Consider the following 15,810-nt stretch of genomic DNA (forward strand, 5'->3'; position numbering starts at 1 on the left):
TACGCGGTGTCCCCCACAGGATGTCGTTCGGCCACTGCAAGGAGCGGCGCAAGTGGACAAGGATTCAAGCAGGCGGACTGAATTTTGGTAGGTGAGGTGGCGGGTTTCCATTGCTCGTCGGCTCCACAGGTCGCTGTCGCGGGGCGGGTCCCATTGACAGCCTGCACTGTTGTTCAAAGGGGCTAGTCCACCCCGACAGTTCAGGATCAGGTGATCCCTGCATCAGTGGACCATCCACCGCAGGTGGGCCTTCGCGCGGGTATCCAGGAGGATCCCGAGGCAAGTTCGGCCAATGAGGGCCAACAGGAGCAGGTGGCCATTGGCATAGATGACCAGATGGACCCCGAGGAGACCGGCACGGTCAGCCACGAGCCGGCCATGATTGGGGCAGGAGCGCTGGTGGCCACCCAGGGTGGGCCTGGCCCCGAGGAGATACGGGTCTGTCCCATCCCCCAGACCCCGCCTGTGTTTGTGGGGGCGACAACTGCTGGCTTGGATCTTCCCAAGGCCGACCGGGTGGCCCCGACACGCCTAGACCCACTTGAGCATGCGGCCAATGATGCTAGCCAGAGGGACATGATTGCGGTTCTGGAGGAGAAGGATGCGGGCCAATCAGGCGAGGATGGGGGGATTGTTGGGTAACGTAGTAATTTCAAAAAAATTCCTACGCACACGCAAGATCATGGTGATGGCATAGCAACGAGAGGGGAGAGTAATGTCCACGTACCCTCGTAGACCATAAGCGGAAGCGTTATGACAACGCGGTTGATGTAGTCGTACGTCTTCACGATCCGACCGATCCAAGCACCGAACGTACGGCACCTCCGAGTTCAGCACACGTTCAGCTCGATGACGATCCCCGGACTCCGATCCAGCAAAGTGTCGGGGATGAGTTCCGTCAGCACGACGGCGTGGTGACGATGATGATGTTCTACCGACGCAGGGCTTCGCCTAAGCACCGCAACGATATGACCGAGGTGGAATATGGTGGAGGGGGGCATCGCACACGGCTAAGGAACGATCACGAAGATCAACTTGTGTGTCTTGGGGTGCCCCCCTACTCCCGTATATAAAGGAGCAAGGGGGGAGGCCGGCCGGCCCTAGGGGCGCGCCAAGGAGGGGGGAATCATCCTCCTAGTGGGAGTAGGATTCCCCTTTCCTAGGCCCACTAGGAAGGAGGAAGGGGGAAGGAAATAGAGGGAGAGGGAGAGGGAAAGAGGGGTCGCGCCCCCCCTCCCTAGTCCAATTCGGACTCCCCATGGGGGGGGCGCCACCTCCTGGGCTACTGCCCTCTCTCTCCCCTCAGGCCCACTAAGGCCCAATACTTCCCCGGGGGGTTCCGGTAACCCCTCCGGCACTCCGGTTTTCTCCGAAATCACCCGGAACAATTCCGGTGTCCGAATATAGTCGTCCAATATATCAATCTTTATGTCTCGACCATTTCGAGACTCCTCGTCATGTCCGTGATCACATCCGGGACCCCAAACAACCTTCGGTACATCAAAACATATAAACTCATAATAAAACTGTCATCGTAACGTTAAGCGTGCGGACCCTACGGGTTCGAGAACTATGCAGACATGACCTAGAACTGTTTCTGGTCAATAACCAATAGTGGAACCTGGATGCTCATATTGGCTCCTACATATTCTACGAAGATCTTTATCGGTCAAACCGCATAACAACATACGTTGTTCCCTTTGTCATCGGTATGTTACTTGCCCAAGATTCGATCGTCGGTATCCAATACCTAGTTCAATCTCGTTACCGGCAAGTCTCTTTACTCATTACGTAATGCATCATTCCGTAACTAACTCATTAGCTACATTGCTTGCAAAGCTTATAGTGATGTGCATTATCGAGAGGGCCCAGAGATACCTCTCCGATAATCGGAGTGACAAAACCTAATCTCGAAATACGCCAACCCAACATGTACCTTTGGAGACACCTATAGTACTCCTTTATAATCACCCAGTTACATTGTGACGTTTGGTAGTACCCAAAGTGTTCCTCCGGCAAACGGGAGTTGCATAATCTCATAGTTACAGGAACATGTATAAGTCATGAAGAAAGCAATAGCAATATACTAAACGATCAAGTGCTAGGCTAACGGAATGGGTCATGTCAATCACATCATTCTCCTAATTATGTGATCCCGTTAATCAAATGACAACACATGTCTATGGTTAGGAAACATAACCATCTTTGATTAGTGAGCTAGTCAAGTAGAGGCATACTAGTGACGTTATGTTGGTCTATGTATTCACACATGTATTATGTTTCCGGTTAATACAATTCTAGCATGAATAATAAACATTTATCATGATATGAGGAAATAAATAATAACTTTATTATTGCCTCTAGGGCATATTTCCTTCAGTCAACATGTACCTTTGGAGCTTGCACACTTTGTTAGCTCCCTTTGGATCGACAAAACCTTCTGGCTGCATCATATACAACTCTTCTTCCAGAAACCCGTTCAGGAATGCAGTTTTGACATCCATCTGTCATATTTCATAATCATAAAATGCGGCAATCGCCAACATGATTCGGACAGACTTAAGCATCGCTACGGGTGAGAAGGTCTCATCATAGTCAATCCCTTGAACTTGTCGAAAACCTTTTGCGACAAGTCAAGCTTTTAGGCAGTAACATTACCATCAGCGTCAGTCTTCTTCTTAAAAATCCACTTATTTTCAATTGCTTGCCGATCATTGGGCAAGTCAACCAAAGTCCACACTTTGTTCTCATACATGGATCCCATCTCAGATTTCATGGCCTCAAGCCATTTTGCGGAATCTGGGCTCACCATCGCTTCTTCATAGTTCGTAGGTTCATCATGGTCTAGTAACATGACTTCCAGAACAGGATTAACATACCACTCTGGTGCGGTTTTTATTCTGGTTGATCTACAAGGCTCAGTAACAACTTGATCTGAAATTTCATGATCACCATCATTAACTTCCTCACTAATTGGTGTAGACGTCACAGGAACCAGTTTCTGTGATGAACCACTTTCCAATAAGGGAGCAGGCATAGTTACCTCATCAAATTCTACTTTCCTCCCACTCACTTCTTTCGAGAGAAACTCCTTCTCTAGAAAGGATCCATTCTTAGCAACAAATGTCTTGCCTTCGGATCTATGATAGAAGGTGCACCCAACTGTCTCCTTTGGGTATCCTATGAAGACACATTTTTTCGATTTAGGTTCGAGCTTATCAGGTTGAAGTTTTTTCACATAAGCATCGCAGCCCCAAACTTTCAGAAACGACAAATTTGGTTTCTTGCCAAACCATAGTTCATAAGGAGTCATCTCAACGGATTTTGATGGTGCCCTATTTAACGTGAATGCGGCCGTCTCTAAAGCATAACCCCAAAATGATAGCGGTAAATCGATAAGAGACATCATAGATCGCACCATATCTAGTAAAGTACGATTACGACGTTCGGACACACCATTACGTTGTGGTGTTCCAGGTGGCGTAAGTTGCGAAACTATTCCGCATTGTTTCAAATGTAAACCAAACTCGTAACTCAAATATTCTCCTCCACGATCAGATCGTAGAAACTTTATTTTCTTGTTACGATGATTTTCAACTTCACTCTGAAATTCTTTGAACTTTTCAAATGTTTCAGATTTATGCTTCATTAAGTAGATATACCCATATCTGCTTAAATCATCCGTGAAGGTGAGAAAATAACGATATCCGCCACGAGCTTCAACATTCATCGGACCACATACATCTGTATGTATGATTTCCAACAAATCTGTTGCTCTCTCCATAGTACCGGAGAACAGCGTTTTAGTCATCTTGCCCATGAGGCATGGTTCGCAAGTACCAAGTGATTCATAATCAAGAGGTTCCAAAAGTCCATCAGTATGGAGTTTCTTCATGCGCTTTACACCAATATTGTTGGGGAACGTAGCAGAAATTCAAAATTTTCCTACGTGTCACCAAGATCTATCTATGGAGAAACAAGCAACGAGGGGAAGGAGAGTGCATCTACATACCCTTGTAGATCGCTAAGCGGAAGCGTTCAAGAGAACGGGGTTGAAGGAGTCGTACTCGTCGTGATCCAAATCACCGGAGATCCTAGTGCCGAACGGACGGCACCTCCGTGTTCAACACACGTACAGCCCGGTGACGTCTCCCACGCCTTGATCCAGCAAGGAGAGAGGGAGAGGTTGAGGAAGACTCCATCCAGCAGCAGCACAACGGCGTGGTGGTGGTGGAGGAGCGTGGCAATCCTGCAGGGCTTCGCCAAGCACCTTCGGGAGAGGAGGAGGTGTCGCGGGAGGGAGGGAGGCGCCAGGGCTTCAGGTGCGGCCACCCCTCCCTCCCCTCCCTTTATATAGGGGCAAGGGAGAGGGGGGGGCGCAGCCTTGCCCCTTCCTCCAAGGAAGGGGTGCGGCCAAGGGGGGGAGGAGTCCATCCTCCCCAAGGCACCTCGGAGGTGCCTTCCCCCTTGAGGACTCTCCCCTTTTTCTTATATCTTGGCGTATGGGCCTCTTGGGGCTGGTGCCCTTGGCCCATATAGGCCAAGGTGCACCCCTACAGCCCATGTGGCCCCCGGGGCAGGTGGACCCCCCCGGTGGATCCCCGGACCCCTTTCGGCACTCCCGGTACAATACCGATAAAGTGCGAAACTTTTCCGGCGACCAAAATAAGACTTCCCATATATAAATCTTTACCTCCGGACCATTCCGGAACTCCTCGTGACGTCCGGGATCTCATCCGGGACTCCGAGCAACATTCGGTAACCACATACAAACTTCCTTTATAACCCTAGCGTCATCGAACCTTAAGTGTGTAGACCCTACGGATTCGGGAACCATGCATACATGACCGAGACAACTCTCCGGCCAATAACCAACAGCGGGATCTGGATACCCATGTTGGCTCCCACATGTTCCACGATGATCTCATCGGATGAACCATGATGTCAAGGACTCAATCAATCCCGTATACAATTCCCTTTGTCTAGCGGTATAGTACTTGCCCGAGATTCGATTGTCGGTATACCGATACCTTGTTCAATCTCGTTACCGGCAAGTCTCTTTACTCGTTCCGTAACACATCATCCCGTGATCAACCCCTTGGTCACATTGTGCACATTATGATGATGTCCTACCGAGTGGGCCCAGAGATACCTCTCCGTTTACACGGAGTGACAAATCCCAGTCTCGATTCGTGCCAACCCAACAGACACTTTCGGAGATACCTGTAATGCACCTTTATAGCCACCCAGTTACGTTGTGACGTTTGGTACACCCAAAGCATTCCTACGGTATCCGGGAGTTGCACAATCTCATGGTCTAAGGAAAAGATACTTGACATTAGAAAAGCTTTAGCATACGAACTACACGATCTTTGTGCTAGGCTTAGGATTGGGTCTTGTCCATCACATCATTCTCCTAATGATGTGATCCCGTTATCAATGACATCCAATGTCCATGGTCAGGAAACCGTAACCATCTATTGATCAACGAGCTAGTCAATTAGAGGCTTACTAGGGACATGGTGTTGTCTATGTATCCACACATGTATCTGAGTTTCCTATCAATACAATTATAGCATGGATAATAAACGATTATCATGAACAAGGAAATATAATAATAACTTATTTATTATTGCCTCTAGGGCATATTTCCAACAGTCTCCCACTTGCACTAGAGTCAATAATCTAGTTCACATCGCCATGTGATTAACACTCACAGGTCACATCGCCATGTGACCAACATTCAAAGAGTTTACTAGTGTCATTAAACTAGTTCACATCATCATGTGATTAAGGCTCAATGAATTCTGGGGTTTGATCATGTTTTGCTTGAGAGAGGTTTTAGTCAACGGGTCTGCAACATTCAGATCCGTATGTACTTCGCAAATCTCTAGGTCATATTGTAAACGCTGCTACCACTCTCCACTTGGAGCTATTCCAAATGGTTGCTCCACTATACGTATCCAGTTTGCTACTCAGAGTCATTCGGATAGGTGTTAAAGCTTGCATCGACGTAACCCTTTACGTCGAACTCTTTATCACCTCCATAATCGAGAAACAAATCCTTATTCCTCTAAGGATAAATTTGACCGCTATCTAGTGATCCACTCCTTGATCACCTTTGTACTCTCTTGCCAGACATGTAGCAAGGCACACATTAGGTGTGGTACTTAGCATAGCATACTGCAGAGCCTACGTCTAAAGCATAGGGGACGACCTTCGTCCTTTCTCTCTTTTCTGCCGTGGTCGAGCTTTAAGTCTTAACTTCATACCTTACATCTCAGGCAAGAACTCCTTCTTTGACTGATCCATCTTGAACACCTTCAAGATCATGTCAAGGTATATGCTCATTTGAAAGTACCATTAAGCGTTTTTGATCTATCCTCATAGATCTTGATGCTCAATGTTCAAGTAGCTTAATCCAGGTTTTCTATTGAAAAACACCTTTCAAATAACCCTATATGCTTTCTAGAAATTCTACATCATTTCTGATCATCAATATGTCAACAACATATACTTATCAGAAATTCTATAGTGCTCCCACTCACTTCTTTGGAAATACAAGTTTCTCATAAACTTTGTATAAACCTAAAATCTTTGATCATCTTATCAAAGTGCATATTCCAACTCCGAGATGCTTACTCCAGTCCTTAGAAGGATCGCTGGTGCTAGCATACCTTTTAGCATCCTTAGGATCGACAAAACCTTTCTGATTGTATCACATACAACCTTTCCTTACAAAAACTGGTAAGGAAACTCGTTTTGACATCCATCTGCCAGATTTCATAAATGCAGCTAATGCTAACATGATTCCGACGGACTTAAGCATCGCTACGGATGAGAAAATCTCATCGTAGTCAACTCCTTGAACTTGTGAAAAACTCTTCGCCACAAGTCGAGCTTCATAGACGGTGACATTACCGTCCACGTCCGTCTTCTTCTTAAAGATCCATTTATCTCAATGGCTTGCCAATCATTGGGCAAGTCCACCAAAGTCCATGCTTTGTTCTGATACATGGATCCTATCTCGGATTTCATGGTTTCTAACCATTTGTCGGAATTTGGGCCCACCATCGCTTCTCCATAGCTCGTAGGTTCATTGTTGTCTAGCAACATGTCCTTCAATACAGGATCACTGTACCACTCCGAAGCAGTACGCGTCCTTGTCATCCTACGAGGTTCGGTAGTGACTTGATCCAAAACTTCATGATCACTATCATAAGCTTCCACTTCAATTGGTGTAGGTGCCACAGGAACAACTTCCTGTGCCCTGCTACACACTTGTTAAAGTAATGGTTCAATAACCATATCAAGTCTCCACCATCCTCCCACTCAACTTTTCGAGACAAACTTTTCCTCGAGAAAGGACCCAGTTCAAGAAACAATCCCTATTGCTTTCGGATCTGAATTAGGAGGTATACCCAACTATTTTGGGTGTCCTATGAAGATGCATTTTATCCGCTTTGGGTTCGAGCTTATCAACCTGAAACTTTTTCACATAAGCGTCGCAGCCCCAAACCTTTAAGAAACGACAACTTAGGTTTCTCCAAACGGTGTCGTCTCACCGGAATTACGTGGTACCCTATTAAAGTGAGTGCGGTTGTCTCTAATGCCTAACCCATGAACGATAGTGGTAATTCGATAAGAGACGTCATGGTACGCACCATATCCAATAAGGTGCAACTATGATGTTCAGACACACCATCACACTATGGTGTTCCAAGCGCATTGTGAAACAATATCCACAATGTCTTAATTGCGTGCCAAAGCTCGTAACTCAGATATTCATCTCTATGATCATATCATAGACATTCTATCCTCTTGTCACGAAGATCTTAAACTTCACTCTGAAATTACTTGATCCATTCAATAATTCAGACTTGTGTTTCATCAAGTAAATATACTCAACATCTACTCGAATCATCTTGAAGTAAGAACATAACGATATTCACTGCATGCCTCAACACTCATTGGACTGCACACATCAAAATGTGTTGCTTCCAACAAGTTGCTATCTTGTTCCATTTTACTGAAACCGAGGCTTTTCAGTCATTTTGCCTATGTGGTATGATTTGCATATCTCAAGTGATTCAAAATCAAGTGAGTCCAAACGATCCATCTGCATGGAGTTTCTTCATGCGTATACACCAATAGACATGGTTCGCATGTCTCAAACTTTTCAAAAACGAGTGAGTCCAAAGATCCATCAACATGGAGCTTCTTCATGCGTTTTATACCAATATGACTTACATGGCAGTGCCACAAGTAAGTGGTACTATCATTACTATCTTATATCTTTTGGCATGAAAATGTGTATCACTACGATCGAGATTCAATAAACCATTCCTTTAGGTGCAGGACCATTGAAGGTATTATTCAAATAAATAGAGTAACCATTATTCTCCTTAAATGAATAACCGTATTGCGATAGACATAATCCAATCATGTCTATGCTCAACGCAAACACCAAATGACAATTATTTAGGTTCAATACTAATCTTGATGGTAGAGGGAGCGTGCGATGTTTGATCACATCAAACTTGGAAACACTTCCAACACATATCGTCAGCTCACCTTTAGCTAGTCTCCGTTTATTCCGTAGCTCTTTTATTTCGAGTTACTAACATCTTAGCAACCGAACCGGTATCTTAATACCTTGGTGCTACTAGGAGTACTAGTAAAGTACACATTAACATAATGTATATCCAATATACTTCTATCGACCTTGCCAGCCTTCTCATCTACCAAGTATCTAGGGTAATTCCGCTCTAGTGATTGTTCCCCTTATCATAGAAGCACTTAGTTTCGGGTTTGGGTTCAACCTTGGGTTTCTTCACTAGAGCAGCAGCTGTTTTGCCGTTTCATGAAGTATCCCTTCTTGCCCTTGCCCTTCTTAAAACTAGTGGTTTCACCAACCATCAACAATTGATGCTCCTTCTTGATTTCTACTTTCGCGGTGTCAAACATCGCGAATACCTCAAGGATCATCATATCTATCCTTGATATGTTATAGTTCATCACGAAGCTCTAGCAGCTTGGTGGCAATGACTTTGGAGAAACATCACTATCTCATCTGGAAGATCAACTCCCACTCGATTCAAGTGATTGTTGCACTCAGACAATCTGAGCACAAGCTCAATGATTGAGCTTTTCTCCGTTAGTTTGTAGGCTAAGAAAATCGTCGGAGGTCTCATACCTCTTGACGTGGGCACGAGCCTGAAATCCCAATTTCAGCCCTCGAAACATCTCATATGTTCCGTGACGTTTCGAAAACGTCTTTGGTGCCTCAACTCTAAACCGTTTATCTGAACTATCATGTAGTTATCAAAACGTGTATGTCCGATGTTCGCAACATCCACAAATGACGTTTGGGGTTCAGCACACTGAGTAGTGCATTAAGGACATAAGCTTTCTATTGTCCGCATAATCGCTACTGTCAACTTTCAATTATATTTTCTCTAGGAACATATCTAAACAGTGGAACTAAAGCACGAGCTTACGACATAATTTGCAAAGATCATTTGACTATGTTCAGGATAATTAAGTTCATCTTATGAACTCCCACTCAGATAGACATCCCTCTAGTCATCTAAGTGATTACATGATCCGAGTCAACTAGGCCGTGTCCGATCATCACGTGAGACGGACTAGTCATCATCGGTGAACATCTTCATGTTGATCGTATCTACTATACGACTCATGCTCAACCTTTCAGTCTCTTGTGTTCCGAGGCCATGTCTGTACATGCTAGGCTCGTCAAGTCAACCTAAGTGTTTCGCGTGTGTAAATCTGTCTTACACCCGTTGTATGTGAACGTAAGGATCCATCACACCCGATCATCACGTGGTGCTTAGAAACGACGAACTTTCGCAACGGTGCACAGTTAGGGGGAACACTTTCTTGAAATTTTAATGAGGGATCATCTTATTTACTACCGTCGTTCTAAGCAAATAAGATGCATAAACATGATAAACATCACATGCAATCAAATAGTGACATGATATGGCCAATATCATTTTGCTCCTTTTGATCTCCATCTTCGGGGCTCCATGATCATCATCGTCACCGGCATGACACCATGATCTCCATCATCGTGTCTTCATGAAGTTGTCTCGCCAACTATTACTTCTACTACTATGGATACCGGTTAGCAATGAAGTAAAGCAATTACATGGCGTTGTTCAATGACACGCAGGTCATACAATAAATAAAGACAACTCCTATGGCTCCTGCCGGTTGTCATACTCATCGACATGCAAGTCGTGAATCCTATTACAAGAACATGATCAATCTCATACATCACATATCATTCATCACATTCTTCTTGGCCATATTACATCACATAGCATACCCTGCAAAAGCAAGTTAGACGTCCTCTAATTGTTGTTTGCATGTTTTACGTGGCTGCTATGGGTTTCTAGCAAGAACGTTTCTTACCTACGCAAAACCACAACGTGATATGCCAATTGCTATTTACCCTTCATAAGGACCCTTTTCATCGAATCCATTCCGACTAAAGTGGGAGAGACTGGCACCCGCTAGCCACCTTATGCACCAAGTGCATGTCAGTCGGTGGAACCTGTCTCATGTAAGAGTACGTGTAAGGTCGGTTCGGGCCGCTTCATCCCACAATACCGTCGAAACAAGATTGGACTAGTAACGGTAAGCATATTGAACAAAATCAACGTCCACAACTACTTTGTGTTCTACTCGTGCAAAGAATCTACGCAATAGACCTAGCTCATGATGCCACTGTTGGGGAACGTAGCAGAAATTCAAAATTTTCCTACGTGTCACCAAGATATATCTATGGAGAAACCAGCAACGAGGGGAAGGAGAGTGCATCTACATACCCTTGTAGATCGCTAAGCGGAAGCGTTCAAGAGAACGGGGTTGAAGGAGTCGTACTCGTCGTGATCCAAATCACCGGAGATCCTAGTGCCGAACGGACGGCACCTCCGTGTTCAACACACGTACAGCCCGGTGACGTCTCCCACGCCTTGATCCAGCAAGGAGAGAGGGAGAGGTTGAGGAAGACTCCATCCAGCAGCAGCACAACGGCGTGGTGGTGGTGGAGGAGCGTGGCAATCCTGCAGGGCTTCGCCAAGCACCTTCGGGAGAGGAGGAGGTGTCGCGGGAGGGAGGGAGGCGCCAGGGCTTCAGGTGCGGCCACCCCTCCCTCCCCTCCCTTTATATAGGGGCAAGGGAGAGGGGAGAGGTGCAGCCTTGCCCCTTCCTCCAAGGAAGGGGTGCGGCCAAGGGGGGGAGGAGTCCATCCTCCCCAAGGCACCTCGGAGGTGCCTTCCCCCTTGAGGACTCTCCCCTTTTCTTATATCTTGGCGCATGGGCCTCTTGGGGCTGGTGCCCTTGGCCCATATAGGCCAAGGTGCACCCCCTACAGCCCATGTGGCCCCCCGGGGCAGGTGGACCCCCCCGGTGGACCCCTGGACCCCTTTCGGCACTCCCGGTACAATACCGATAAAGTGCGAAACTTTTCCGGCGACCAAAATAAGACTTCCCATATATAAATCTTTACCTCCGGACCATTCCGGAACTCCTCGTGACGTCCGGGATCTCATCCGGGACTCCGAACAACATTCGGTAACCACATACAAACTTCCTTTATAACCCTAGCGTCATCGAACCTTAAGTGTGTAGACCCTACGGGTTCGGGAACCATGCAAACATGACCGAGACAACTCTCCGGCCAATAACCAACAGCGGGATCTGGATACCCATGTTGGCTCCCACATGTTCCACGATGATCTCATCGGATGAACCACGATGTCAAGGACTCAATCAATCCCGTATACAATTCCCTTTGTCTAGCGGTATAGTACTTGCCCGAGATTCGATCGTCGGTATATCGATACCTTGTTCAATCTCGTTACCGGCAAGTCTCTTTACTCGTTCCGTAACACATCATCCCGTGATCAACCCCTTGGTCACATTGTGCACATTATGATGATGTCCTACCGAGTGGGCCCAGAGATACCTCTCCGTTTACACGGAGTGACAAATCCCAGTCTCGATCCGTGCCAACCCAACAGACACTTTCGGAGATACCTGTAATGCACCTTTATAGCCACCCAGTTATGTTGTGACGTTTGGTACACCCAAAGCATTCCTACGGTATCCGGGAGTTGCACAATCTCATTGTCTAAGGAAAAGATACTTGACATTAGAAAAGCTTTAGCATACGAACTACACGATCTTTGTGCTAGGCTTAGGATTGGGTCTTGTCCATCACATCATTCTCCTAATGATGTGATCCCATTATCAATGACATCCAATGTCCATGGTCAGGAAACCGTAACCATCTATTGATCAACGAGCTAGTCAACTAGAGGCTTACTAGGGACATGGTGTCGTCTATGTATCCACACATGTATCTGAGTTTCCTATCAATACAATTATAGCATGGATAATAAACGATTATCATGAACAAATAAATATAATAATAACTTATTTATTATTGCCTCTAGGGCATATTTCCAACAAATATGACCTAAACGGCAGTGCCACAAATAAGTTGCACTATCATTATCAACTCTGCTTCTTTTGGCTTCAACATTATGAATATGTGTATTACTACCGTCGAGATTCATCAAAAATAGACCACTCTTTAAGGGTGCATGACCATAAAAGATATTACTCATATAAACAGAACAACCATTATTCTCTGATTTAAATGAATAACCGTCTCGCATCAAACAAGATCCAGATATAATGTTCATGCTTAACGCTGGCACCAAATAACAATTATTCAGGTCTAAAACTAATCCCGAAGGTAGATGTAGAGGTAGCGTGCCAACTGCGATCACATCGACTTTGGAACCATTTCCCACGCGCATCGTCACCTCGTCCTTGGCCAGTGTTTGCTTATTCCGTAGTCCCTGTTTCGAGTTGCAAATATTAGCAACAGAACTAGTATCAAATACCCAGGTGCTACTGCGAGCTCTAGTAAGGTACACATCAATAACATGTATATCACATATACCTTTGTTCACCTTGCCATCCTTTTTATCCGCCAAATACTTGGGGCAGTTCCGCTTCCAGTGACCAGCTTGTTTGTAGTAGAAGCACTCAGTTTCAGGCTTAGGTCCAGACTTGGGTTTCTTCTCTTGAGCAGCAACTTGTTTGCTGTTCTTCTTGAAATTCCCTTTCTTCTTCCCTTTGCCCTTTTTTTTGAAACTAGTGGTCTTGTTGACCATCAACACTTGATGCTCCTTCTTGATTTCTACCTCCGCAGCTTTTAGCATTGCGAAGAGCTCGGGAATTTTCTTGTTCATCCCTTGCATATTATAGTTCATCACGAAGCTCTTGTAGCTTGGTGGCAGTGATTGGAGAATTCTGTCAATGACGCTATCATCCAGAAGATTAACTCCCAGTTGAATCAAGTGATTATTATACCCAAACATTTTGAGTATATGCTCACTGACAGAACTATTCTCCTCCATCTTGCAGCTATAGAACTTATTGGAGACTTCATATCTCTCAATCCGGGCATTTGCTTGAAATATTAACTTCAACTCCTGGAACATCTCATATGCTCCATGACGTTCAAAACGTCGTTGAAGACCCGGTTCTAAGCCGTAAAGCATGGCACACTGAACTATTGAGTAGTCATCAGCTTTGCTCTGCCAGACATTCATAACATCTGGTGTTGCTCCTGCAGCAGGCCTGGCACCCAGCGGTGCTTCCAGGACGTAATTCTTCTGTGCAGCAATGAGGATAATCCTCAAGTTACGGACCCAGTCCGTGTAATTGCTACCATCATCTTTCAACTTTGCTTTCTCAAGGAACGCATTAAAATTCAACGGAACAACAGCACGGGCCATCTATCTACAATCAACATAGACAAGCAAGATACTATCAGGTACTAAGTTCATGATAAATTTAAGTTCAGTTAATCATATTACTTAAGAACTCCCACTCAGACAGACATCTCTATAGTCATCTAAGTGATCACGTGATCCAAATCAACTAAACCATAACCGATCATCACGTGAGATGGAGTAGTTTTCAATGGTGAACATCATTATGTTGATCATATCTACTATATGATTCACGCTCGACCTTTCGGTCTCCATGTTCCGAGGCCATATCTGCATATGCTAGGCTCGTCAAGTTTAACCTAAGTATTCTGCGTGTGCAAAACTGGCTTGCACCCATTGTAGATGGACGTTGAGCTTATCACACCCGATCATCATGTGGTGTCTGGGCACGACGAACTTTGGCAATGGTGCATACTCAGGGAGAACACTTCTTGATAATTTAGTGAAAGATCATCTTAAAATGCTACCGTCAATCAAAGCAAGATAAGATGCATAAAGGATAAACATCACATGCAATCAATATAAGTGATATGATATGGCCATCATCATCTCGTGCTTGTGATCTCCATCTCCGAAGCACCATCATGATCACCATCGTCACCGTCATGATCACCATCGTCACCGTCATGATCACCATCGTCACCGGCGCGACACCTTGATCTCCATTGTAGCATCGTTGTCGTCTCGCCAATCTTATGCTTCTACGACTATCGCTACTGCTTAGTGATAAAGTAAAGCATTACAGGGCGATTGCATTGCATACAATAAAGCGACAACCATATGGCTCCTGCCAGTTGCCGATAACTCGGTTACAAAACATGATCATCTCATACAATAAAATATAGCATCACATCTTGACCATATCACATCACAACATGCCCTGCAAAAACAAGTTAGACGTCCTCTACTTTGTTGTTGCAAATTTTACGTGGCTACTACGGGCTTAGCAAGAACCGTTCTTACCTACGCATCAAAACCACAACGATAGTTTGTCAAGTTGGTGTTGTTTTAACCTTTGCAAGGACTGGGCGTAGCCACACTGGGTTCAACTAAAGTTGGAGAAACTGACACCCGCCAGCCACCTGTGTGCAAAGCACGTCGGTAGAACCAGTCTCGCATAAGCGTACGCGTAATGTCGGTCCGGGCCGCTTCATCCAACAATACCGCCGAACCAAAGTATGACATGCTGGTAAGCAGTATGACTTATATAGCCCACAACTCACTTGTGTTCTACTCGTGCATATAACATCAACGCATAAAACCTAGGCTCGGATGCCACTGTTGGGTAACGTAGTAAATTCAAAATTTTCCTACGCACACGCAAGATCATGGTGATGGCATAGCAACGAGAGGGGAGAGTAATGTCCACGTACCCTCGTAGACCGTAAGCGGAAGCGTTATGACAACGTGGTTGATGTAGTCGTACGTCTTCACGATCCGACCGGTCCAAGCACCGAACGTACGACACCTTCGAGTTCAGCACATGTTCAGCTCGATGACGATCCCCGGACTCCGATCCAGCAAAGTGTCAGGGATGAGTTCCGTCAGCATGACGGCGTGGTGACGATGATGATGTTCTACCGATGCAGGGCTTCGCCTAAGCACCGCAACGATATGACCGAGGTGGAATATGATGGAGGGGGCACCGCACACGGCTAAGGAACGATCACGAAGATCAACTTGTGTGTCTTGGGGTGCCCCCTGCCCCCGTATATAAAGGAGCAAGGGGGGAGGTCGGCCGGCCCTAGGGGGCGCGCCAAGGAGGGGGGAATCCTACTCCCACTAGGAGGAGGATTCCCCTTTCCTAGTCCCACTAGGAAGGAGGAAGGGGGAAGGAAAGAGAGGGAGAGGGAGAGGGAAAGAGGGGCCGCGCCCTCCTCCCTAGTCCAATTTGGACTCCCCATGGGGGGGCGCCACCTCCTGGGCTGCTGCCCTCTCTCTCCCCTCAGGCCCACTAAGGCTCAATACTTCC

This window comes from Triticum aestivum, chromosome 4B (genome assembly GCF_018294505.1).
Source record: "Triticum aestivum cultivar Chinese Spring chromosome 4B, IWGSC CS RefSeq v2.1, whole genome shotgun sequence".
NCBI classification, from domain to species: Eukaryota; Viridiplantae; Streptophyta; class Magnoliopsida; order Poales; family Poaceae; genus Triticum; species Triticum aestivum.